Source organism: Panthera tigris, chromosome A1, assembly GCF_018350195.1.
Source record: "Panthera tigris isolate Pti1 chromosome A1, P.tigris_Pti1_mat1.1, whole genome shotgun sequence".
In the NCBI taxonomy this organism is placed as follows: Eukaryota; Metazoa; Chordata; class Mammalia; order Carnivora; family Felidae; genus Panthera; species Panthera tigris.
In genome coordinates, this window is record NC_056660.1 from 230,858,237 (window position 1) to 230,883,641 (window position 25,405).

The 25,405-nt window shown below is 46.1% G+C and overlaps 1 protein-coding gene across 4 annotated transcripts in view; it reads left to right on the forward strand.

Moving 5' to 3' along the window:
• The window catches only part of SEMA5A (semaphorin 5A), a 473,593-nt gene that overhangs the window by 88,375 nt on the left and 359,813 nt on the right, over window positions 1-25,405 (forward strand). For 3 of the 4 annotated variants that reach the window (XM_042997660.1, XM_042997674.1, XM_042997662.1), the window contains exon 2: window positions 19,883-19,961. The exons of the other annotated variant lie outside the window; for it this stretch is intronic. The gene's annotated coding sequence lies outside the window, so the exon portion shown is untranslated. The remainder of the gene's footprint in view (window positions 1-19,882; window positions 19,962-25,405) is intronic. 4 annotated transcript variants of the gene reach the window in all.

The following is a 25,405-nucleotide window of genomic DNA, read 5'->3' on the forward strand; positions in this document are numbered from 1 at the left end:
TTCTAATTTTTTAAAGAAAACCATGCAATTATGGTAGACTTAAAGAATAAGATTGGATATTAGAGAGTAGCCTTATGATCTGTGTATTTATTGCCACTGGCATTGATACAAATCTTCATGGTCCATATTTTATCTTGTGAAGAGATCAAATCAAGGGCTGAGTTTGCAAAGATTCCCTGAGCCAGTTTTCATCCAAGGTAGCTTATCTTCTCTCAAGTACAGGCAAAAGTGGCCTCTGAGGCTGTAAAGGACGTCACTGTGGGCGCAGATTTGATTGTAAAAAGTGTGTGTCTCTGGGACTCCCTGCCCCAGCCTCGCGGGATCTTCCACCTGCCCCTTAGCGGTCACTGGGTCCCCCAAATATTGGTGCTCGTGGGTGCTCTGTGGAGTTGGCTCTGCTCTCTACGGCAACTCAGGGCCTCCCTCGCATCCTGCCAGTTTGGCTTTGAATGTACAGATCTGGCCCTTTGCGGAGACTTTCCTCATCCGTCCCGGAGCTTCAGCTTATGGACTCATCATACGGGCCCGGGTGAGTGGTTTCATGGGCAGCCTGACCATAAGCTGCCCGAATTTGCTTGCTGACCATGCGTGGACGTGTGCCTGCCACCTGTGGCTCACAAACCAACTTATGATTGATGTGTTCACACAGCGGGCCAGTTTAAAATTTGAGGCCTGTGCGTCGTTGGCCCCTGCTCGTTTAGTTTCAGGCAGTTACCTCAGGCTTAGACTTTCTGTATTCTTCTGAAATTTTGAGAACGACCGCAAAAGCGGTCAGATCAATTTTTAAGAGGTAGCAGACTTGAAGATTTAGGACAAAACTACCATCACTAGGGAAAAGCAAGGGGACCCATCTGCCAGTAGGTCTTTGGATCCTTACATTTAGCAAAACGCTCTCGAATAAAGAGGGGACATGCTGAGTTTTCCTTTATTTATTTATTTGTTTTAAGTTTATTTATTTATTTTGAGAGAAAGGGGGAGAGAGAAGGTCAGAGAGAGAGAAAGAGAGAGAGAGAGAGAGCACGAGCAGCAGAGGGGCAGAAAGAGAGGGACAGAGAGAGAATCCCAAGCAGGCTCTGCACCACCCGCACTGAGTGACATGGGACTCGAACTCACGAACCTTGAGATCATGACCTGAGCTGATACCAAGGGTGTGATGCTTAACCAGCTGAGCCACCCCGGCACCCCGGGCATGCTGATTTTTAAAGAATAAATTTCCTTTGTACTTTATATGAAAAACACGTCCTGTGACTCTTTTAAGACATGTGGCCCTTACACACTACAGAGGGCATCAAGATGATGTTTTTTAGTGTTTTTGTTTTTTTTTTCTGGAAAAGTTGCTAGGAAGACAAAAGATGTCACGATAGGCATAGAATGAGCTTTTGCCGTTGCAGAGTACAGAGGAAGAAACCAGATTCCCAGACAGGTAGGTTTTCTGCCCCAAAAATGGGCATTGAAGAAAATAATTTGGGGGCGCCTGAGTGGCTCAGTCGGTTAAGTGTCTGACTTGATTTCGGCTCAGGTCATGATCTTGCGATTCCAGAGTTGGAGACCCACATTGGGGAGCCTGCTTGGGATTCCCTCTCTCTCTCTCTCTCTCTCTCTGCCCCTCCACCATTCATCCTCTCTCTCCCTCTCTTCTCTCTCTCTCTCAAAATAAATAAACTTGAAAAAAATTTTAAGAAAATAATGTGACATATGGACTTTATTTTATACATTAAGTCAGGAGGCCCAGGAAGGTGAAGTTGCAGACGTAGGCTCATAGAGTAGATGAACTTCACCCTTGGCCGTCGGGACCCCTTTGGGGTAAGAAACCATTCCATTTGTTACAGTGATAATCATGTGGAGGACCACCTTGGAGCCAGGAACTTGGCACACATTGTTTTCAAAACTCAACTTTCCTGGAAACTTGTTCCTGTTATTATCCCGCTTCTATCGCAGAAGAAACTCAGGAGAGTGTATTAAAGAAAAAGTCCGTGCTACACGGATAGAAAGTAGTGACATGTCTTGACCTCACAGTGCCCTCCCTTTCCCTTTGGGGAGCCTTTTTCGGAGCTTTCTTGAAAAAGAGGGAGTCATGGGGTGCCTGGGTGGCTCAGTGAGGTAAGCGTCCGACCTCGGCTCAGGTCATGGTCTCACTGTTTGTGAGTTCAAGCCCCGCGTCGGGCTCTGTGCGGACAGCTCAGAGCCTAGAGTCTGCTTTGGAGCCTCTCTGTCCTTCCCCTGCTCGTACTGTCTCTCTCTGTCTCTCAAAAAATGAATAAATGTTAAATTAAAAAAAAAAAGAGGGAGTCCCTTGTAGATTTACTCACATGGAACAGTTCCGGATGGAGGACAAGTTCTGTGTCTTTTAAGTGACTTGGGAACTTCCGGGCCACAGCTTGCACTTCTGGGAATTGAACTCACAAGCAGCAGGTGTGAGCACAAACAGGGAGACCACTTCTTTTACAAAAGCCCTGAAATCGGTCCACAGTTGGGCTAATTTGCTAGGACTGGTTTAGACAAATGAAAGGGTAACAGTATTAAGACTCTAGAAGCTTTCGGTGTCCTAGGGGCTTAGAGGGGAACTCAGGACTGAGGAAGTTTTCATGGGGAGATAAAAGTCCAGTTTAGTCTCTTGGAGGAGCAGGGTCCTTGTGAGGATTCCTCTCTTTGATCCTGTTCTTTTTCAGGGAGGCTGTCCTCTGTTGTCATTTAAACACCTCAGTGAAGGGCGGTTTCCGGACGGTTTTCAAAATGATGTCTGGTGAGGTCTGGTGCTTCTTGAAGTTTTCCCAGCACTGGGTTTGCCCTCACTTTGAATCACAACGTTTATTTTTCGAAGCTTTAGTGGCCGGGCCCTTCCGTATTTGTTATTGCAGCTGGATCGGCTTAGACCTTCCTTCTCGCCCCCCGTCCTGTCCTTTTGTGGTTTGGGGTAAAGTCCAGCAGCTTTAGGACCAGGCTGGAGGGACGGGGCGGGGGGGGGGGGGGGCCAAGACCTGGGACACATGCGCTTTTTGTCAGCTCCCGAGGCTGCAGGTGTCCTCAGTTATGCTCCGCCGGCTCCCCAGAAATGTTCCTCTCTCCCCCTTTTCCTCTCTCCGCCCCATGTGCTCCTTGAATTCCCCTGAAAGTCAGGGTTTTTGATTTTCTCCTTTTGTTATGTTTTGTTGTCTGCTTCCAATTACCCCTGTCCCTTTCCCCAGCCAAATCCTGCTTCTCACCTGCACCCGGAGCCTGACGCTCGCCTTTACAGAAGCAATTATTTGCAGCCAGTTGCAGAAGAGAGATTAAAGTTCCCAGAAAGGCAGGAGGGCCACGTGATGTGTACCTTCCTTCCCAGGCTGGGCGAGGGACAGAGCAGCTCTTTGTCAGGCTGGGTCGTAAGGCGCTCCAGTCCCGCTGAAAGATGAAGCCGGCGAGTGGAAATTCTGCAGGGAACCCAGAAAGATGTACTTTAATTAGAATTTATGCCCCAATCTAAGTCCTGTAACTGTTGGCTTCTGGGAAACAAAGAGCCGGCTCCCGCTGTAATTGGCAGACAGAGGCTTGTAAGCACCTTCTCTGCATAATCACCAGACTCTTTTGATCATGTCCTTCCTTAAGTGCTTTATGCGTTTCAGGCTCTCTAGATAATGTGGCCCCTGCTGACCTGCTCTCCCTTCCCAGAAGGGTCTTCTGTAAGTTTTAGTCAAATGCCGACCGTTTCTCTGCTTTTCAGTCCAAAATCTTAGCAGCGCTAAGCCCCCCTTTCGTGTTGCCACGGGATCTCTTTAAAGCTCCCAGTTAACTTATATACACACACATCCTTATTTTTAGCATCTAGTATTCCAAGAGATCAGGGAATTTTTAGAGCCAGATTTGGCTGAAAACCCAGATGGAATAGTCATCTGAAAAAAAAATTCTCACAATTTCTTATTACAGAATTGCTTGATCGCAGTTTGAAACCTTTTTCCTGTTCTGGCCTGTTCCCGTTGGCACCTCGCCGTCCCGTCTCGTCTTGGTGCTTGCTCTAGAAATCAGCCAGCGGTACGCTAACCAACCAGGAAACCCCGTGAGAAGTGTGGTTAGTTTGCAGTATTCACAGCCTCGGGGCGTAGGCAAGAGAAAGCCCCGTCTGGTGCTAGTGGGATAAAAATGTTGGTGCCTGACTCCTATCCATAACTCTCGGGTTTGGTTTATCGCTCTTCCAGACTATTCTGTTTGTCTTTGAGAATGCCTTCGTGGAGCTGGCCAACTTATCTTTGTGAGATCGTGATAGAAACTCCTCTGGTGGAACTTGGAAAACAGTATGCTTTATCAGTTTCTTTTCTTAGTCTGGAGACACATGTGAACCATTTCTGTCATTTTTTGCTCACTTTCTGTGATGACCGACCGTGTAGAGGTGGAAGGGGAGAGCCATGTTCCCATCACTTTTTCCTGACGAAAGAAAGAAGGAAAGTCGTTTAAAAGGAAGACAATTCCAGAAGGTGGTAGTTCTCGTTCCTAAGATTATAACGAAAGGGGAGAAGTTGCTAGTGAAGAGCCGCAAGGCCATCAGGACACAAGAAAGGAAGGGCTTTGGACCCTTTTCATCCTCGGGCATATATGGATTACACTGCACGTTTTGCTTTTGTTGTTAAAGATCCCAGCGTACTAAAAGGGACTCAGTTCGATTAAGACTTCCTGGACTGGAAAAGAACAGTATTCACTCTTCTGTACCAGTTTAACTTCTTCTGTATGTGCTGTGCAGTGAGGACGCACTTTCCTCACATTTGACGGATGATGGATGGGAACATGTCAGAGGGGGCCACGTGTGACGTGTGCTGGGATTGGGAAGTCCAAGTTAATAGCCTCAGTTGTCGGGGAATATATCGTCACAAGTGTAATGAGACACAATCAACCCTTTAGGCTGTAATCATCCCTTAAATCTCCGGAGCAAGGATCATTATCTGCTGCAGAAGATGGGGATCTGGTTCATATTACATAGCGGGAGCTCTGAAGAGTCCTGCCATCCAAAGCCAGAGCCTTCATTCGGCAAGTGACCTTGGACACCAGCTTGTCATCCCTGATGGCCGATAATTGTCCAGATTTCGGTTTCTGAGGGGTCTAATTTTCACTCCAGAATGACTGCAGGAAGGTCTCTGCCCACGGTGGTGCCAGACAGACAGGCACCAGGTTGCACGGCTCGCAGCTAGCGTGGTGAGTCATGTGCTCTGTGCTCCTTGGGAGCAAGAGGGCAACATTTTGCTTTTCAGGAACGATCAGATAGCTCGTGTCTCTCAAGTTCCTGTTGCCTGGACCTAATCTCTCTCCACGAAGTGATCCGCGGTCCGTGCACACAATCCCACAGCCCACCTTTACTCCAGTCAGCTCCTGACATTCCCGGGTAGAGCTGGGGACACTGTGGTGGTGTTTTTGCTCGTGTCCTTCGTTTACAGTCCATCCTTCTCATTCATGGTGCTCTGCTCTGTAAGTTCATCGTGAACACTGAATCAGCCAAGACCGACCCGTCACTCCTAGGGGCCAATCAAGGTTAGGCTCCGATAACTTCTGGTCACATTGGCCCCATCAACCCGCCACTAAAGAACCTTGCTTTTTGTGTTTCGTTTTTTTTAAAGTTTGTTCATTTTGAAAGAGAAAGAGAGAGAGAGAAAATCCCAAGCAGGCTCCACACTGTCAGTGTGGAGCCCGACACGGGGCTGGAACCCACAAATCATGAGATCATGACCTGAGCTGAAACCAAGAGTTGGAGGCTTAACCAACTGAGCCACCCAGGCACCCCTAAAGTACCTTGTTTTATGCGTGTTTCTGTTTAGAGACACCTAAGTTAATTCGTTAGCTTTGAACTCACAGACAGCGGCACCACACATTTCGGGTTACAAATAAATTTTAGCGGATGGGTGAATTCACAAAAATCGAATCTGTGAATAATGAAGAGAGGAGGAATTCTTTTTTTTTTTTTCTTTCACAAATATCCGTTACCACAAGAAGTCACGTCTGGAGTTACCTGACTTCTTTTGTACTCTGAATCTTGCAGGTGCAAAAGTCGATCTTTAAGCTTGTGGTGATGAAGCAGGATTTTCTGCTGCCCTGTTTTTGGCGGTTGCAGCGAAAGTGATGGAAAATGCCACGGCCTCTGGAGCTGCTCTCAGGTTGTTCCTTCTTTCTGGGTGGTGAATTAGGTCCCTTTGGAAGCTTTCCTGCCTGTCCGTCTGGCATCATTATATCTAGACTTCAGCACTTCCTCGTTGAACAGGGAGGAGAGGAGTGATTTTGAAGCTTTTGTAAAAAATGGCACCTTGAATAACCAGCTGGGCGAGGCGAGAGGCACATCTACCCATCTGCCCAGCAAGGTGTGAACAGCACGTAACGTCGATGGTTAGCTTACAGTTTCACCTTTTACTTCCCGTTTTGTCTTTAAAGTTGCTTTAGGAGAGCATGGCTGGAAGCTGAAGGAGAGTTTCATGTGGTCGGGGGTCAAGGACGTGGCCTGATTCGAGGGAGCCCACCCACCATGACTTTGCTTCTAGCATCGTTGTCAAACCTCCTGCCGGCAACACTGCGCCGGCCTCCGGGCCCTGGTGGGGGCTGTTGGGCACAGGGTCAGGAGGAGCTGGGGTGGCCCGCGTTCTGCTTGCGAGACTGTGTGTGGTCAGGTGCGGGGCCACGCTGGCTGAGGTTCACAGCTGTTGCTCCCCAAGCTGCTGACTTCCGTTGGCCGGCCAAGGTCGGCTTAGGAATTCCTGCCGAGCGTCCGGTTCAAGGATGCGTGCGGCTCCTTGGCAGCCATGTGTCTGTCAAGGCAAATTGGAACTGAGGAGAAGGGGGCTCCCTCTGGTGATTTCAGCCACGACGAAGAGATGGGCTGAGCAGTGACGGTTTCCGTGACTGTCCTGCGGGAGGAAAGCTTACGTCCGTCCTTTCTGTAAGGGTTTGAAGCCCGATGGATTAGGCGTAGTGGGAAAACCATTAAGTGACTTGGATTTCCATCATGACTGTTATTTTCTTCCCCTTTACTGAGTGGTTCAGATAGAGCCATGGTCCCTACCTGCTGGTCAGCTGGATCCACCTTGGCTGTAAAGGTAAATTCTGGTCTGTCATCCTTGGCTGAGCGAAGAAAGATGGTCTGGAAGTTGGCACTTCCCAAGGTTCGCAGCAGAGGGAAGTCATGAAATCTGGGCCCTTCCTGACCCTCTCCTTTCTCAAAATCTTAGGGTGGTTACAACCGGTTTGTGTCCTTTTAGCTTCTGTGGAAAGACCTCCGTGTACCGTAGAATAAGAAAAGAGAAGAGACCTAATCTGAAGGGGGTGAGGGGGGGCCGGCCTATCAAGGAATGGCACTGATACCGTGCTATTTTATCAGATGATGGCTTGGTGTTTTCTTTTAGGAGGCATTGAGAAAAGCAGCTGTCACCAGAATCTCATGTCCTGTTTCTGATTTACAGCTCTTCTGTAATCTTTGGAAATGGCACACGACTTGAGAAATTGTCAGTAGATAATCAACAGCCAGCCATGCCCCTTCTTCCGAGGGCACGCTGAAACACGCGAGGGAGGAAATGGCCAACAGGACAAGACGTTTTGTTCCTAGTACAACACCAAGTCTTAAATCGCCTCCTCCCTCCCCCGTAATGCATTCAGCTTTCCATTCGCATGAGGGGTTTTGTTTATGGCTTAATTTCCCCGACGTCTACAGTGAGCGTGCACAGATAGGGCAGTCCCTGGTTGGGTAGTAATGTCTCTGATGCGACAAAGGAGGGTCTCAGCTGAGATGCTGGATGTCTGCTGGTCCGGGGGAGCGGACGTGGACGAGAGCCTGACTGGACAAGGGTGTCTTAGTCCAACCCTTGAGTCTATATAGTTTGAAACAAGAAAAAAACCCAAAGCAAGGGCAGGTCTGTGTGCAGCTGTCACTGGACTTTATTTTCTGCATAATTGTCTTGTCTTCTAGGCTAGAGTTACAGAATCTTGACTCAGAGCTCTGGATTCAGGTGTTAGGCTTACTACTCTCACGGAGTAGCATCACCTCCATAGGCGTAAAAAGTGGTAAATCAGAATTATAACCATAAACTAACAGTCAAAAGATGTAATGTTGAGATTAAAACGGGCATTTGGGAGTCAAGCATAACGTGCTCCCAAGAACGCGTTGATTATCTGGTGCTTAGTTACCTAAAACGCTTTTAAGTTTTTAATTGGTGAATTACATCATCACTTCGTGTTCATTCTGGCCAGAGCACATACACGTTTTCCGTAGCCACGTGTGATGTAGGCAGCTGGATGGTGAGGAGGGAGCCCCTTTAAATTTTTTTCTTCTCGGCAGCTGCCTGGGGGGAAGGGACACAGGAGTGGGTGGGGAGGGGTGAGGCAGTCAGCCAAGGGTCAGGAGCTTTCAAGACGCTGCACTTGTGAAGGTGCCCGAAGCCCCTGATTATAGGGAGCAGGAGCCCGGGATGCAAGACTGGAGTTTGTCAAATCGGTGACTACAGAATTGCGACAGAGGAAACACTCAGTTTAACTGAACATCATTCATTCGAAAATGGGAGTGACTTTTACTTAGTGATTCTCCTGGTATTTATGAAAAATGGATTTACTCAGGGAATTGCCTGAGAGTCACGAAGGAGATGTTTATATTACCGGGACAAGTCTTTTCCTGGGTGCTCACTGGCGGCCACTGGGCTGGCCTTGCTCTCCTGCTGTGTTCACTGGAGCAGCCGTCTGTCCGCGGGGACACCTGTGAGCATGGGGAGAGCCTCTCGGGGTGGAAGAGGCTTCCCCCAGGGAGCCTGTGAAGGATCCTCGTGTATGCCGGCTGGCTTAATAAAGCCAGAAGAGGGGAGACGTTGGCCGGTTTGCACGGCAGAGCCTGTAATAGACTTGGGTTTTACAAGAGTACGGACGGGGGCCCAGAACCTGTGAGAATAGCATCTGAAAGCTGCTTCTGAGACTTGAAAACCTTCTAGAGAGACACGAAAAAAAGAAGTTTATTTTCAGTGAAGATGGGATCGAGGCAAGCCGGGTGTCTCTGGGCCAGGAAGTGGGATTTTGACTCCTCAAGACTTCCTGTCCTGCACAGCCCCCATCCACGCACTCCTCCCCGGGCACCTGCTGAGTGCCTGGTGTGCCCTAGACCTGGGTGGGGAGGAGGCAGCATCTCGGTTCTGTCCGGGTTTACCTTGCTCTGGGCGATATTGATGGAATGGTGACGTCAAACAGGAAGGCTATCTCTAGAAGCTGACTTTAGGTCATCCCCCTGGTCTGTTACCATTTACACACACCCTGAAGTAAAAAGAGGGAAACGTCATCAGATGGCCTTCTGGAACGTGCTCATTGATGTGGGCCTGGCCACGGGGATTCAAAGTTGAATAGTTGAACAGGACATAATGGCTGCCCCTGACACGGGGAGGCCAGCAGGTAGACAACAGAGGGTGATAGGAGGTAACCAGAGGCAGGTCTGGGTGTCCCGTTCACAAAGCAGAGGCAGTCACATCACACGGGGACACCGAGGACACATGTAGATTTCAGGGGGCCAGCAGGGATGCGGGAACAACTCTGGCTCGAGTGATGAGGGGAAACCAATCAGATTCAATCCGACGGGCAAGAAATACAGAGTTCTGGATTCAGATCAGCTCCATACAAATCGCAAGGAGGGCAGTTACTGCCCCCAGCAGCTTGCTTGTCAAATTGAAAGAACTAAACAAACCAACACCAGTGGTCAGTTTCATGCCGTTCTTTGAACAGAGGAGGGGGTTGTTTTCCTGACGGTTTATGAAGAGGAAACACAAACCCAGCCCCACCGTGGGGGGCAGGACGGACACTCTCAGGCCTGGTCCCACGCACCTCGCCTGCGTTGGCACATTTTCTGGCAGAGCGCGTCCGTGGAAAATGATGAGACATCGTTCTGTGTAAAACGTGGTTCGCGTTCCAAAATGGTCTTGCCTCCCTTCCAGTTGCTTCCATGGAATGGGCTTTTATCGAATGGGGTGGTGAGGGATTAACTGCGGCTCCTTTCATAATCCGTAAGCTCAGAAACTTCCCAGGATTATTCAGCACCGCAGCTCCAGGTTTGATACCGTAATAAGTCGCTCAACAAGGATCTGGAGACGGATGCAGGGAATGAGGGGCCACCGTTAAGTCAGCCTCCGAGGCTGAGCATTTTAAGGGCGTGTTTGCAAAGAGAGCGAAAGAAGCTTCTTGCCTCTTAGAGAGGAGGCAGGCTTACACGTCAGGACGCGCCTGGCCTCCTGGTACCATTTAGTGGGTCCGATCTGTTCAGATTGTGTCCTTGATGGCGCTGCAGGATGGGCAGGGCACTTCATGACTAATCTAAGGCAGCTGACATAGTTGTTTTTAAACATAAGGGGAGCTGGGCTCGTCTTCATGGGGAGGACGTTTCAGTACTGTTTGTGCTGAAATGGACAACATGACTCATTGCCAAATGTAAAAAAAGAAGATCTTTTCATTCCCCCGCATGTGTAAACCCTCTAAACACAACAGTGTTCAGAGGAAGGTAAGGCACCATCTGGTTCGCTGCGTAGTAGCCTATTTCTTATTTTTGTCACTAATTTATACTGAGAGGATGACACATAGAACAGGATGAAATTTTTAGTTACGTAACAACACGCCCAAGGATTGTTAAGCCCTCTGTTGTCTCAGAAACATGAAAGACACCCTTAGGTGGGATGAGTCCCATCCCTGAGCACCTTGGCCGATGCAAAACGGGCCGTGTTTTCCTTGTGCAGGCTCGGTGAGCACTTTTGACAATGGAAGACCCAACAGGTAATTGGGACTAAGTTCAGCAGGATTTAGAAGTCTCGTATTCTTCGTGTCTTTGGAGGGACGAAGGTGTTGAAGTGACTCAGAGTATTTGCTGGGTTGAAACCAGAAAACAACACCGTTGTCTGACTTCCAAGTCCAAACACAATGTGCTTGGCCTGGATCACCCTGTGGCATGTAGAACAGCAGCCCTGGGCTCAAGGTACATACAATACATGAAGTCGTGGAAAACCGAGAACTGATACAGACCAACGTGCATGTTGGATTGCCTTGCGTTGGTTTGTAGTGATCTTTTTTTTTTTGAAGTTTATTTATTTATTATGAGAGAGAGAGAAGAGAGACAGAGAATCCCAAGCAGGCTCCGCACTGTCAGTGCAGAGCCCTACGTGGGGCTTGATCCCATGAAACCTTGAGATCATGACCCGAGCTGAAACCAACTGATGTTCAACCACCTGAGCCACCCAGGCACCCCATGTAGTAATCTGATTGCCCTTCCTGAACTGAAGGAGAACATCTTTTCATTGCTCTCTACTGAGTTGGAGAGAGAGTGTCTTTTATGGCTAGAAGTTTCCAAAATCCTGCCATCTGTTCTTATTGTTTAGGAAAATGTTTTTCTGAGTGATTTAACCCATTACCACTTCACTAACCGTTCTTTGTGAATTCTGTGGGCAGCCATCTTTCCAGGGATATACAGCCCTCATTTCTCCATGCTTTTCCCCCAGGCCTTTGACTACGTTCAGCTTTGTGCTGGGAAGGTTTTAGCGTCAGTTAGTCATGGGCTTAATCTGGGGCAGACATTTCCCTCTTCCTATGGAGCGACCGAAGGGCTGATCTAAGAACCCAAGCCCTTCCTGTCTGCTTTAATAGAAGTTAAGTAACAATAGTAGCTAAATACTTTTTTTAAAGTTAAATTTTGATCTAAGAATTAAATCTTGAGTTTAGATTTAGAGTCGAATCTTGGCTGGCTTTTGTGCGGGCAAGCTACTGTTTACAGAGTAGGTCTTATTGGGTACGTTGTTCTGAATAAGTAGGAATTGAGAGACCACATTTTTCAAAAAGCCTCGGACACCCCTTCTCCTTCTGGGTAGCGAGATTTTCGTCTACAAAGGATGGATCAATTTAGCTGTCAAAATGAAAGCTGAGAGGCCAATTGCCCATGCAAATTATCCACTTGTGCAAGCCCTTCAAAATTGCCTGCATGAAAAGCGAGCCTGCCCTTTGGAAATTTGGCACATGGTGGCGGAAAGAAGAAAGTAGTCACTCTTCAGAGATGGTGGTGTCCTTAGAGAGCCGATTTTAGAAATTGCTCATTTCGAGCGGTTCCTTAGTTTTTGGCAACTTATTTGCTTTAATATAAGAAGTCGTTTCTGCCCCCTCTCTTTCTCTCCTTCTGTTCCCATGTGTCTTGGCGGCTCAGAATACATCTCATCTGATGTGGGAGTTAGGGAATAGGAGGTGTTTTGCTCGAGCTTTACTCCAGCCCCTGAGGCGCGATCTGTCTCTTCCAGGGTCAGCAGCTCCTACCAGCTTTCAGTACTCAGCCAAGGATGACTGTGCACAAAGACCAAATGAAAGACAATTGGGTTGCTCTCTTCCCAGATGCTAAGATTAGTCAACGCTTTGAGAAATGAAATCCCAGCTTCTGCCGTCCGTTTTCTGCAGGCCTCAGCTGTGTTTAATGTTTGCAGGCCACCACATTTCACAGTGACTGTCACCTGTCTGATGGAGGGAGCCGTCTCGGTGGGTCTGGGTGTGAAAGCTCCAAATGGAAGTGTTTTCTCTTTGTCTTTGGGCTCAACTTTCGGAAGTGCCTGCTCCTCTGTTTGGTAAGGTAGGATTTTCCTCTGCTGGTCTGAGAGCCAGGTGACTGCATCATGAAGTGACCCAGATGTGAGGCCCAGTGTCCCCATGGGACGATGCACTGTCCATGGAGCCCCAGCCATGGCTGGGGCTGCTCTCCAGGTGTTCCTAAATGTTGGCCCTAAGACAGCCAGGGGTTTACAAAAGGGAAATTGTGACATCTGGCACTGGTCTTTTAATTTTTTTTTTTTAATGTTTATTTATTTTTAAGAGAGAGAGAGAGAGAGAGGAGGATGGATAAACAGAGAGAGAGATACAGAATCCAAAGCAGGCTCTAGGCTCTGAGCTGTCAGCACACAGCCTGACGCAGGGCCCAAACTCATGAACCGTGAGATCATGACCCGAACCGAAGTCAGAAGCTTAACCGAATGAGCCACCCAGGTGCCCCCGGGCACTTGTCTTTTAAAAATGCTCATGTATGGCAACCAAGGTGTCAATACATTATATTTATAAAAAAAAGGATGATAAAATTGAGACTGGAACATTAAATGACTTGCCCAAGATTATAAAAAAAAATGCTCCTGAGATAACCCTCAAAGTGATTCTTTAGTAGCCGGTATGGATCAATATGCGGCATTATTTGTACAGAAAATAATCACCTGGTGACTAATGAGATCATGTCTGATTCGGGAAAAGTCCCTCCAAAGGGTGAATTCCTGGAGCCCCAGAACCCTTCCGCGTGACTCTGTCTTGATGCCTGTCATTCTTCCACACATCCTGTGCTCAGCTGTGATGTAGGAGAATGTCTGGTTGGCCATATATACCTATAAGGAAAGGAAGGCAAAACCGTTCCCTTTTTGGGTAAAGTGTTACTGTATAGTTACAGCTTTCAACACCTGATTTAAGTGGTTTTTTTTCCCCCTCTCTGTGCATTGTTTGTGTCGCACACTTACGTGTAAGATCTCTGGCTTTCAAAAGCCACGGCTGTTTGCCCTGGTGCCGTGCTAATGAAAACACTGCTTAATTCAGATGCTGTTGGCAATTGCAGAATTTGGCTGGGGGACCGCACAGATTCTATCCGCTGGCCAGTGCATGCAAGCCTGTGGCCGAAGGAACACCTTTCAAAAAAGGGGAAAATCCTGGGGCGCCCGGGTGGCTCAGTCGGTTAAGCATCTAGCTTCGGCTCAGGTCATGATCTTGTGGCTCATGAGTTCGAGCCCTGCGTTGGGCTCTGTGCTGACCGCTCAGAGCCTGGAGCCTGCTTCAGATTCTGTGTCTCCCTCTCTCTCTCTGCTGCTCCCCTGTCTCTGTCTTGCAGAAATAAATTAAAAACATTACAAAAAATAAAAATAAGAGAAAAATCCTGAGTTGGGACACTTTTTAATGCTGCTCTCAGCATTTACAAATCGTAATGGCAAACAACGTTCAAAGTTTAGGTGGTGATAGTCAACTGACCAGCAGACCTATCTTTAAAAGAAAGCAAAACAACTAACTTTAAATATTTGAGCCCTGGGGCGCCTGGGTGGCTCAGTGGGTTAAGCGGCCGACTTCGGCTCAGGTCTTGATCTCGCGGTCCGGGAGTTCGAGCCCCGCGTTGGGCTCTGTGCGGACAGCTCAGAGCCTGGATCCTGTTTCGGATTCTGTGTCTACCTCTCTCTGACCCTCCCCTGTTCATGCTCTGTCTCTCTCTGTCTCAAAAATAAATAAATGTTAAAAAAAAATTAAAAAAAATAAATAAAAATTTGAGCCCTGACCTTGTCTTGAATGTAAAGCAGTCAACAGTCTTATATTTGGGGAGATCGAAATGAACCCGCTCCACTGGCCAGACCCTAACACCAGCTGGCATCAGCCTGGAGCCCAAGGATGGGGGCTGTCCGTCAGACACACTTGGGATGGGACTGGACAGGCCACCACTGTCCCCACATACCTTCTTCAGCACCTCCTGCTGTATGGGCCTTTGCTTTTCCTCTTCCCAAGGGTTTCCTGAATGCTCGAAGTTTTGCTTAGGAGTCTAGTGGGTGCAGCTGGGAGCAGAGGTCCGTCCTCCCTCCTGCCAGGGGCCAGGCTGCCTGCAGTGGCTTATGTCCTTCAGTGTCTGCACCTTGTCAGAGTGGCCGGGTGTCTGTCGGCTGCCTCTTGTGTGTTCGTCCCCCACCCCTCTCCTTTTCCTATGTGTCCTTCCTTCCCCTGTCCCCTGTCTCCTGTCCCTACTCTCTGCCATGTTTGCCTCAATTCTTTTCTCTGTTCCTGCTGCTGGTACCTCCTTTTCTTTCCTTATTGGCTGGGGCTTTCTTTTTTTTTTTTAATTAATTAATTTATTTATTTAATTTATTTTTGAGACAGGGAGAGACAGAGCATGAACAGGGGAGGGTCAGAGAGAGGGAGACACAGAATCCGAAACAGGCTCCAGGCTCTGAGCCGTCAGCACAGAGCCCGACGCGGGGCTCGAACTCACAGACCGTGAGATCATGACCTGGGCCGAAGTCGGCCACTTAACCGACTGAGACACCCAGGCGCCCCTTGGCTGGGGCTTTCTGACAAACCCTCAGCCTGCAGGAGCCTGACTTCGCTTCGGGCAGCATTTTTCTTTACCCATTAAATGTCCACTGATGATTTCTCCGAGCACTGGCCAACGGGGCACGTGTATTTGAGGCGAACAGTGGAGATGGTCAGAGGTGACTTCGTGCAGGAACAGCAAAGTTAGGGACAGTGTCAGAAAGGGGCACCGTGTGCACAGAGAGAGTCCTTGATTCCCTCCTGCCCCCATCCCCGTCCGCCTGTGGATTCCCCAGAGCGTTCTTCCCTATGAAACCAGTGGCATTGGACCAGTGAGCAAACAACAGTAATATCCTTTACTTAATCTGTATTTTAATTCATCGATTCACAGATTCTCATTGATGACGTTACCGTCTTACATTCAAAGACATTCATTTCTCATTTGCCACACAGTTTCTAGACTGTCTCTACACAAGTAATATTTTGTGAAAATGGTCTGTGATTTATAATTGTGTGGGTTTTTTTTTTTAAGTTAGTATTTTACCACGTGGAATTCTCAGCGACGGCTGCTTTCCCCTCTTCTTGTGTGTCCCTCCACGAAGCTGCCGTATTGATCTTCCTAATTACTCTCCTTCTGGTTCTTCACTGAGCTTTCGGTGACGCCCTTCCTTTGGCCGAAATCTTATCTTTTTCTCATGATGACGTTCCCTAACTGGCTTCATTTCGACTCTGTGAGTTCCTTGGAGTGGTTCCTTCAAGTCTCCCTCCCAACTCGGCCATGCTTGGGAGTGGCCTTGCACACAGGCCTGCTGATGCTCTCCCTTCCTGCCCTTCCGCCTTGGGTCCCACTTGGAACCCATTCTCCTGCTGGCTTTCTTGTTTTCCTCCACAAATCTGAGGACAGAACGGCTTTCTGTCCGTGGTCCTCACAGCTCTAGTCCTGTGTCTCCACCTTAGCTGACTTGCTTTGTTCCCCCGACCCCGTTCAGTCAGCATTGTTGCAAACTCCCATCTGCTGGCCCCATGGTTGGAGTTTCCATCCACACCCCCTGCCCCATTGGTGGTACTAGACATTGGCACTTCAACCCAGCATGGCTCTGGCCATATGGTTCTTTGTTCCGTATGAGGATGCTTGGGGATCCCTGTCTCATCTACTGCCTGCTTCACCTGTAATGCACCCCCCACTCCAACTGCTTCATCATCTCCTTGAATATCCCTTATTTCCCAGATCACATATCTCTTCTTCCAGGAAGCTGTCCTTGCTCTTCTGCCTGGAAGCAACTTCCTGTCCTCCAGTTTCAGAGTGTCACGGCATCATGTGGCAAGGATGAGCTCCCGAGTGCATAATTGGTTCTTGCTTTGTCTTTTTACCACCTAAAAAAACCCCCAATTAAATCGGGTCTTGGGAGTTGTTACCATACATTAACTACCATGGGGCTGTGCTGTACATGGAAGTTAACTAATTGACTGAATACAAGATGTTCCTTAGTTGAGCCCTATGGCCACTGGGAAAATTCTAGCAAGTTGGGAAACCCTGGTCCAACAGTTTATGGGTTTCCTGAGTACCCGGTGGGCTTTCTTTCCATGACTCCATTAAATATCTTTATGATGCCAGGTGGTCTCATCCATTTTCATTTTAGGTCTTGTGATTTTACTGTTAAATTGAGCCTTTAAGACTGGCCTGAAATTTTCATTTCTCTCATGTATCTGTAGAAGAAAGGCCACCGCTCAGCTGACCTTTGGTTTCTAGAAGAATGTTTAAATCTACATTTTTCCTCATTCTGATTAGGTCGGGCTGGGGAGGTTGCATATTTTTGCAGAAAGCCGTGTGCTGATGGGCACTTAGTGAGTTATAATTGATGTTTAAGTTTTATTTATGCATTTCAGTGGAGAGAGCGTTTTAAGAGCCTGTGAAGGTGGCTACAGGGTGCAACTTCTAGGAGGGGTTTGTTGTTTGTGAATCACCACGGGCTGCTGCACGGGTAGTTCTTGCACAAGTGTGTGACGCGGTGGTGTTTCTGGAGTGAGGCTGAGAACTCTGATGCAGAGGACTCAGGACGCCGTTTTGACTGAAGTTGATCTTAAGCTAAAAGAGAAAAGAATAAGAATAACATGGAATTGAGTCAAATGGGGACATTTATATTTTAATAAAACATAAGCCGTTTCTTGTTTAATGGGCAGTTAAAGATCCACTTTAAAATATTCCGACCTCTAGCCCGAGGCAACCCTCTGGGGCATCGTCGTTTCTTTACCTTTTGACTTTCTTTGCAGTTTTCCAGAAAATATGTCAGTGATTTCCGGTTTATACATTGGTTAATTTATGACCTTCCAGGGAGAGGGGCACCTGGCTGGCTCAGTCCAAGGAGCACACGCCTCTTGATCTCAGGGTTGTGAGTTCGAGCCCCATGTTAGCCGTGGAGCCTACTTTAGCCACTGAGCCATCGTCCGTGACTGTAGGTCTTTGCAAGCTCACACTACCTCGTTTCCGTGGCTTCTCCGGAGCCCACACTCCTCGGCACGTGTGGGTGCCGTGCTGAATGTGGTGTATGCCTTTAGAGGGAGAAGCAGTCACCCAGGCAAGGGTTCGCCTTCCAGAGTAGAAGGTCCTCATGCTGTTCACCTGACCAGCAGGCACCAAGGTGGCAAAATGTCATTTTCACTATTGACGGAAACATGGGCATAGGAAGACCCTTTCAGGGCGTGTGCCCCCAAATCCTGCTGAGGGAACTGGTTTCCAGTTTAAGCTGCAGATTCCAAAGGGAGGTGTGTTTACACCAAGCCCTGTGAACTCGGTGGGGGGTTTTGCCACTTGAGTGTTGCCTTTTCACAAGGAAGGGACTGGATTTTGAAGCCAGAAAGTTGGAGCTGGAGTCTCCGGCCGTCCATGCTGTGGCTGTCCCTGCCTGGATTGAGCAGGGACGTCCTCTCCCTGCACTGTTTATCTGGTGGCGTCGATTCTGAATTCTTACGGTGTCCTTTTTGGCCTTCGTGTCTTTTGCCACTTAAGAGGCTGGCCATCCTCCGCAGGCGTGGCCCTTGGATGTCCTAGCTGAGGGACCACATCAGCTAATTTGTGATCTCACTGAGGGAGGATAGGAGAACTCAGCCTCCAGACCTAATTACCAGCCCTGTTTCAAGTTTAATTCTGACACACGCGGGTCTATAGAAATTGCCAGGAATTCCTGGCATTAATGGGTGGCTGTGTCCAACCCTGTCACTTAAATCTTGATTAAGACGTAAACAAAGAAACGTTGGTGCTCATTTTAAAGCAGATTTTAGGGCGCCGGAGGAGAGGTTGGTGTATTGAAACATGCCATTTTATAAAGAAGTTCCAACTAACGTGTCTGTTGCCACACCCAAAGGAGATGTTATTGGGGTGGGAGAAAGGAATTGGCCAGTCCTAGGAATTTTTCCTGGGCTGAGCATGCCTTCTCACCTTGGGGAGAGCTCCCTTACTCCTCTTTTGGCCTCAAGGATTCGCATCTGTACCTCCTCTTTTCCAAAGGATGATGTCATGGGCTTTCAAGCACTCAGCCGGGACCACACTGGGCTTGGCTGTGCTGCGGTGTGGGAGCGCACCTGTGCTGTGCGCGCATTTCTGGGCAATTCTGAATGTGTCGCCTAGGATTTGCCCCCTTTGCTTCCTGTGAGCGAACCGAAAGCACCTCATGGAGGCAAGGAGCCTCACGGAGAGACAGTGTCACTTAGCCACCGGCTACCCTCTGGCCTCTGAACCTCAGGACTTCCAAAAGGCTGATTTCACCAGATATAAAATTTTACAAACTTCCAGATGCTGTAATTCATTTGATTTTCTGCAGGCAGATGGTCTTTAGGTAATTACTGAAGTAGACAGTGTGGGAATCGTTGCATAGAGGAATAGCCAGAATGTTCCAGAATGTTCCAGGAAGTTCTTGCCTTTTCTCATAATTATTCTCAGCTGCTACCCAAGGGTATGTATTGGGATAGGCAACATCAGTGTGTTCCAGGCTTATGGCAGCCAGGAGCTGACGAGCTGGGAGAGTAGAAAGAAACCACATGAACTAGGACAACAGAGTAAGCGTGGGGCCATGAGGGGCAGTATTTGAAGTAACAGGCATCCTTTGGTACAAACGGACATATTTCTTTATGAACCAGAAATTGAAATAACCTGTTTCTTCGACTTCTGGCATACATTGTTCTAGGGAGGCTGGTGTCTTGCATTAGTCTGTCACATCATAGTTCAAGTTTTTAGGATTTTAATATGAAACCGAGGAGCTTGGGTAGAGATTACTTGGTCGAATGAGATTACTGGATTTTATGGTTTACAGTTCTTTTCCTTATAAAGTCTCACATTGTGCGTCATATATATTAACGTGTAAATAAAAATAGAAGCTCAGATTTTTGGTATAGTTTATTCTATACCTTCTGCCTTTATCTCTTATTTTTCAAATGCATTACTTAAGTACAATATAGTCTCCAAAATGGGATGAAAGAGCCACCGTAAAGTGGGTAAATTCACACAACCAATCTGAATCTGATGTTCACAATGCTTAACGTAATTCACACGGGTTTGAAATGATGGTCCTTTTGGTCGTTTCATGGGACTTGTTTGCATATGTTGACCGCATTTGAATTTTTATTTCTAATTTTCTGAAGAGAGAGACCCATTGGTGCGTGGGATATTAGACTAGGATCATGGTGTTGTGATTTCCAAGCTGTCCTGGGTCGCTTTGCTTTCAGTCTTCACTGCTAAAGCAGCTTGCGCTGGTTGTGCAAGGCGTTAATGGAACTTTCTAGAATTGGTAAACAGTGACCACAGCCTCCTGTAACATGGACTCATAGGATCTATTTTTTTTTTTTCTCTTCTTTTTTGCAGTGCTGGTGTGTGAGTGCAGGTGCTGTGGATCCCTAGTGTGATACATGATCGAGGAAACGCTCCCCCCCTTCCCTCCTTGGTAAGTCAGACACCTCAATGGGAAACGAGGAAACCGATGGTTGTATAGATGGAGAGTGTGATAGCTTATGACGTGGCAACACTTGCCTCTGCTGTTAAAAATGGCAGTGAACGAGCAGGCTTTCAGAAAGGAACCGAGACATGGAGAGGTTAAGTAATCTGCTCAAGAGATCACAGGTAGTCAGAGGTAGAGATGGAATTGGAGCCCATGTTCTTTTTTTTTTTTCTTTTTAAAAAATGTTTATTTATTTATTTTTGAGAGAGAGAGAGAGAGAGAGACAGAGAGAGAGAGAGAGAAGGCGGGGCAGAGAGAGAGAGAGAGAGAGAGAGAGAGGGAGAGAGAGAATCCCAAGCAGGCCCTGAGCTGTCAGTGCAGAACCCAACATGACTTGAACCCACAAACCATGAGATCATGACCTGAGCTGAAGTTAGAGGCTTAACCAAATGAGCCACCCAGGCGCCCCTGAACCCATGTTCTTAACCCTAACAGAGTACTGCCTCACAGAACTAGCAATGCCTTCTGAGAATAAGGCAGACACGCTTTTTAATTTTTTCCCTTACTAGAAATACTCCTGTCCTTAAGGAGAAGGCCACAATCATAAAAAAAAAAAAGAAAAGCTCACAATAAGTATTAAGAAGTTTGTTTTTCAAACAGCAATCTAAATCAGGAGAGGGCAAACTTTTTCTTAAAAGGGTGGCGTAGTGAATATTTTAGGATTTGCGGACGAGACGTACATGAGCAAATGTGGCCGTGTGGCTATGTTCTAGTAACACCTTATTTACAAAGACCACTGAGCTGGATTTGGCCCTCAGGCTGTAGCTTCCTGAGCCCTGATCTGCACACTTACAATGCTCAAAGCCCTCACGCCACTGGGGAGAACGAGTGTGTTTCAGTGGCCAGTAGGTATGAGTTCTTTAACAGAATTTAGCTTGGATGCTCAGATTTCGTAAGTGACTTTTAATGAAGTCTACTGTAACTGCAAAACCTACCCCTTAGAGTAAGTGCATTTAGTGTCCAGTGCTCCACCCAAGTGTATTAATGTGATTCCAGCCCCTAGACGACAGCTTTGCTCAAAGCAGGCTTGACAAACATTGTTCCTTCAGTGTATTTTGTTAGTCTAGAACGTATAGCTCTTTTACGAAATAGGTTCAGATAGCATTGCCTCTCTTGGTGTCTGTACTGTTTCTCAATGTGACATTTTTATTTTGTACCCTTAAACATACTCTTGCTTATACTTACTAGGGCAAACATGCAATGATTTTGGGCTGTCTGATAATTGTGTTGCTCAAAAGTGCTCCGGTACCAAATCTTTCTCTTTTATTATGAGCAAAACCAGATGTTAGTAAGAGTCAAGTTTGAACAAAGTTGACATAGTTAAATCGCGGGGTAACACGGCGATCTCCTTTGCCACACGCATCACACGAGATGGTTGTGTGTTTTGCGTACCTAACTTTTTCTTACAGAAGGATACTTCTGACACCTGAAGGCCTATCTGATGATTGGACTGGTTATCATCAAAAAACATGGGCAAGGGAGAACCAAATAGTTTAATAGCAATAATATAAAAAGGTACATTTAGATAATAACAGAAAGCCATATAATGGTACCTTATTAGCTGGAAAAAATCAGGTTGCAAAATAATATATTTAATAAAATTCCATTCCTCTTACACACACACACACACACGCACACACACACACAATCTGTGCACATAAATACATGTGTGTTATAGAGTCTACTAGAACATGTATCAATATGTATCAAACTCTAAATGGATTATCTCTAGGTTTGAGGATGCTTGCCTTTTTTTGAGTCACACATTCACTCTCAAAATTATTCAGGAGTATTATACTTTCAAAATCTAAAAAAATAAAGAATGAAAAAGAAAGGAAGAAGTGAATGCTCATCATAAAAATTATGTAAAAAGGGGGGCATCTGGGCGGCTCTTCAGTGTCCGACTTTGGCTCAGGTCATGATCTCACACTTTGTGGGTTTGAGCCTCGCTTTGGGCTCTGTGCTGACAGCTCGGAGCCTGGAGCCTGCTTCGGTTTCTGTGTCTCCCTCTCTCTCTGTTCCTTTTCCACTTGCGCTCTGTCTCTCTCTCAAAAATAAATACACATTAAAAAAAAGAAATTATGTAAAAGAAAGGGAAATTTTCACCCATAATGACTTTGACAAAGACAAACACCGTTGTCGTTTCATGCAGTCTTTATATATATACTATAAAAGTTTTTATATTTATTTTTGAGAGAGAGAGAGAGACAGAGTGAGCACGACAGGGGGAGGGGCAGAGAGAGAGGGAGATACAGAATCTGAAGCAGGCTCCAGGATCTGAGCTGTCAGCCCAGAGCCCGACATGGGACTCTACTGCGAGATCATGAACTGAGCTGAAGTCAATGCTTAACCAACTGAGCCACCCAGGCGCCCCAGTATGTTTTTGATAAAGAATGTACAGAGTTGAAATAACAGTAAACATAAAATTTTTCATGATTGCTTTTTCACTTGTTATACACTTTTCCTATCATATGCATATGATGATGTATCATTATTACCAAAAATGTTAATAAATCTCATTTTAATGCATTATAATATTCTATCATGTAAAGACACTGTAATGCAATTTACTGCTTCTTTTCTTGCTGGACATATATATTACTTTAGGTTAATAAACCCACGGACAGTGCCGAGACAATCATGCCAAGGGGGGGGTAGTACACACTCATACACCCGGATTCTAACCCTGCTTTCCAGCTGCGTGTAGCTCACACTATGAGCTACATTGTGAAGACGAGACGTTGGGCACATAAAGTATATGCTTCATGAATAATAGTAGCCACTCTTGTCAAGCTTTCTTTTAACTCCAGGTTCAATCATTCATTAGGTCAGAATAGCTGCTGTTGGCTGTTTCAAAACCAAGCAGTTTTAATAAGATCGCCAATTGGCTTTGCAAAGTGTTGTAGATATTAATACTTCCCCAGTAATATGTGAGAGAGTTTGTTTTGCTAAAACCTCTCTATCACTGAGCGTCATCATCAATTTTTTTGTGTCGATTCGATAGTATTCCTTTCTTTTTCTATGATTCATTATTTACTGATTATGTTATTTGGCTGATTATTTTTTAATTGTGTGATAATTAGCCATTACTTTGAGAAAGAAGGAGAGAGGGAACATACATATGTGAGAGAACTGTTTGTCTTTATGCTTGTTTAGCTATTGAAATTCAGCCCTTTTCTTATAGATTTTAACAGAATTTGTTTTTAAGAATACTAACTCTTTGTCATTAGTTTTTTTCCACTTCATTAGCTTGTTGACTTTATCGTTTTAAATTTAAAGAAGTTTATTTCAGTATTGTCAAATATATATATTTTTTCATAATGACACCATCCAGTGCTTAGGGATTTAGTAAGGTTTTTCCTTTCCTTTCTCATGCTATTACTACAAATATTCATCCCTGGAATTCATAGAACAGTCAGTTATTTAAAAATAGATCCTGCACTTTGTATTTTATCTCATAGTTATAGCCTGCCTTTCTTTTTCTTCACTGACAAAAATCAACCTCCAATTTTACTCTAATGAAAATGTTCAATTAAAATCTTTGTATGAACGAGGGGGTCTCAGCTGTACATTGCTTCATCCTGCAAATAGAAATCAGGTTTACAGTCAGACGTCTGAAATACTTTCTTTTATTAATCCTCTTTTGGTTAGGGAAAGGTTTAGTTTTGCATTTTGAGATGTTATACAGCTTTTACCTATATTTTTAATAACTCCGTATCAGTACTTTTTATATAATAGAACTTAACGCATTAGGCTGGATATGATTAAGACATCATCACAGTGCTTTTCCTCTTGTTTCTTGTTTGTGCCTAACTTCTGGGGTTTGCATTAAATGTTGTGTGTTTTGAGTGCAAGACAGACAGCGCTGGTCGAATCACGTACGTATTGGATGGTGTCCTCACTTGTTGAGTTTAGAGCACTCACCTAAAATATTAACCTAATTGTGAATTCCATGTGCCTGCAACAGTGGTTTCATGGTTTGTATGTTCCAGAAGATAGAGGATTAGCTAGGTTTCTCTTTTTGTGATGGAGACTAACCTGGCTTTGGACAGATCCAAAGACGGATCCAGAGACAACTCAGGTCTCTAGCTTTCCTTTTCCTGGTGTTCTAGATTTCTTGGCTGTAAAATAAGGAAAGTGAAAGGACAGCCTTTGAGAGTGGGAACAGGCAGTGAGACACTGGACTGAGTTCTAGGAGAGAAAAAGACTGAATAGGAAAACAAACGTGCTCACTGAGCTGCTCTCAGTGTTTCAGTTGGGGCCATCATGCTGACTGGGATTTTATTTTGTGTTATTTGTGGTGCATTTCTATGCACCTACACAGGTGCATCACTTGCTTAGACCTGCTGAGTGGTTGTATTTTAGGAGAGAGATTAAGCCTGTCATTCTTAATAGTATCAGAAATATTAAAGCTGTGGACTCCATTCCTTATTATTCCTGTCCTGTTGCCTTGTCAGCCTGATGGAGAAATCTCCAGGAGGTGATGTGGAGAGGCTTGTGCAGGTCTGATTTGCTTGGTCACATGCAGTGTCCCAAGTTCACTGATGGGTCAATTGTCTGCCTCCACTCTCCACATTAGAATGCGTCAGAATGCCCATTATGGTGCGGGGGAAACCTTGCTTTCTCTCTCGTATGGGATTTTGGCCCTTTTCCTGGTTTGTGTAGGTGAGTGCCTGCCAAGTATGTTTTGTTCTGGTTTTATGACCACTATAAATATTTGTGAATCACAGATGTGTGGTCAAGTTCAGGATCCATTTTTTTCCCTTTGCTTCGTGTTTGAGGCAGGATGGGGATGGCCTGCGTGTGCTGTTCATTCTCACACACCCAGTAGAGGGGCAGATGTGTGTGGGGTTAATTGCTTGGATTTGAAGATTTACATGTGCATGTAAGGATACTGCCCCCTTGATTAAACTGTGCGTAAGATCTTTTTTGGCGGAACTTTCCTAAGGGTCTAAATATGACCCCGTGTTTGGATTTTTAAATTTCATGGGACTTGGGGTTTTCCTGCGTTGCAGCCTCCAGATCAGCGTACTGGAGAGGCTTCTATAGCTTCGGGGCTGCAAACCTAATCAGTTCATGTTTTATCCACTGGAGCTTTTCATGTGGTTTTCATGTGTGTTTGTGTCTTTTTTAGCCTTCCAGGCCACAAAGGGATCAGAGTCATTTTGCTTCATTTGCTTTTGCTTAAAGTTTGGACAGTACCCATTATTGGTTAAACCGAAGCAGCAAAAGCAAAGGTTGGAAAGATGGTCAGGAGATTCTGGGAAGTAAATACCACTGTATTTTTATATGACAGGATCTAAGAATAGTCATCCGATTTTATATTTCCAGCATTCACAAATTAGGTGGGTACAGCTAAGTTTTTATCAAGCTTAGAAAAATTATTTTTT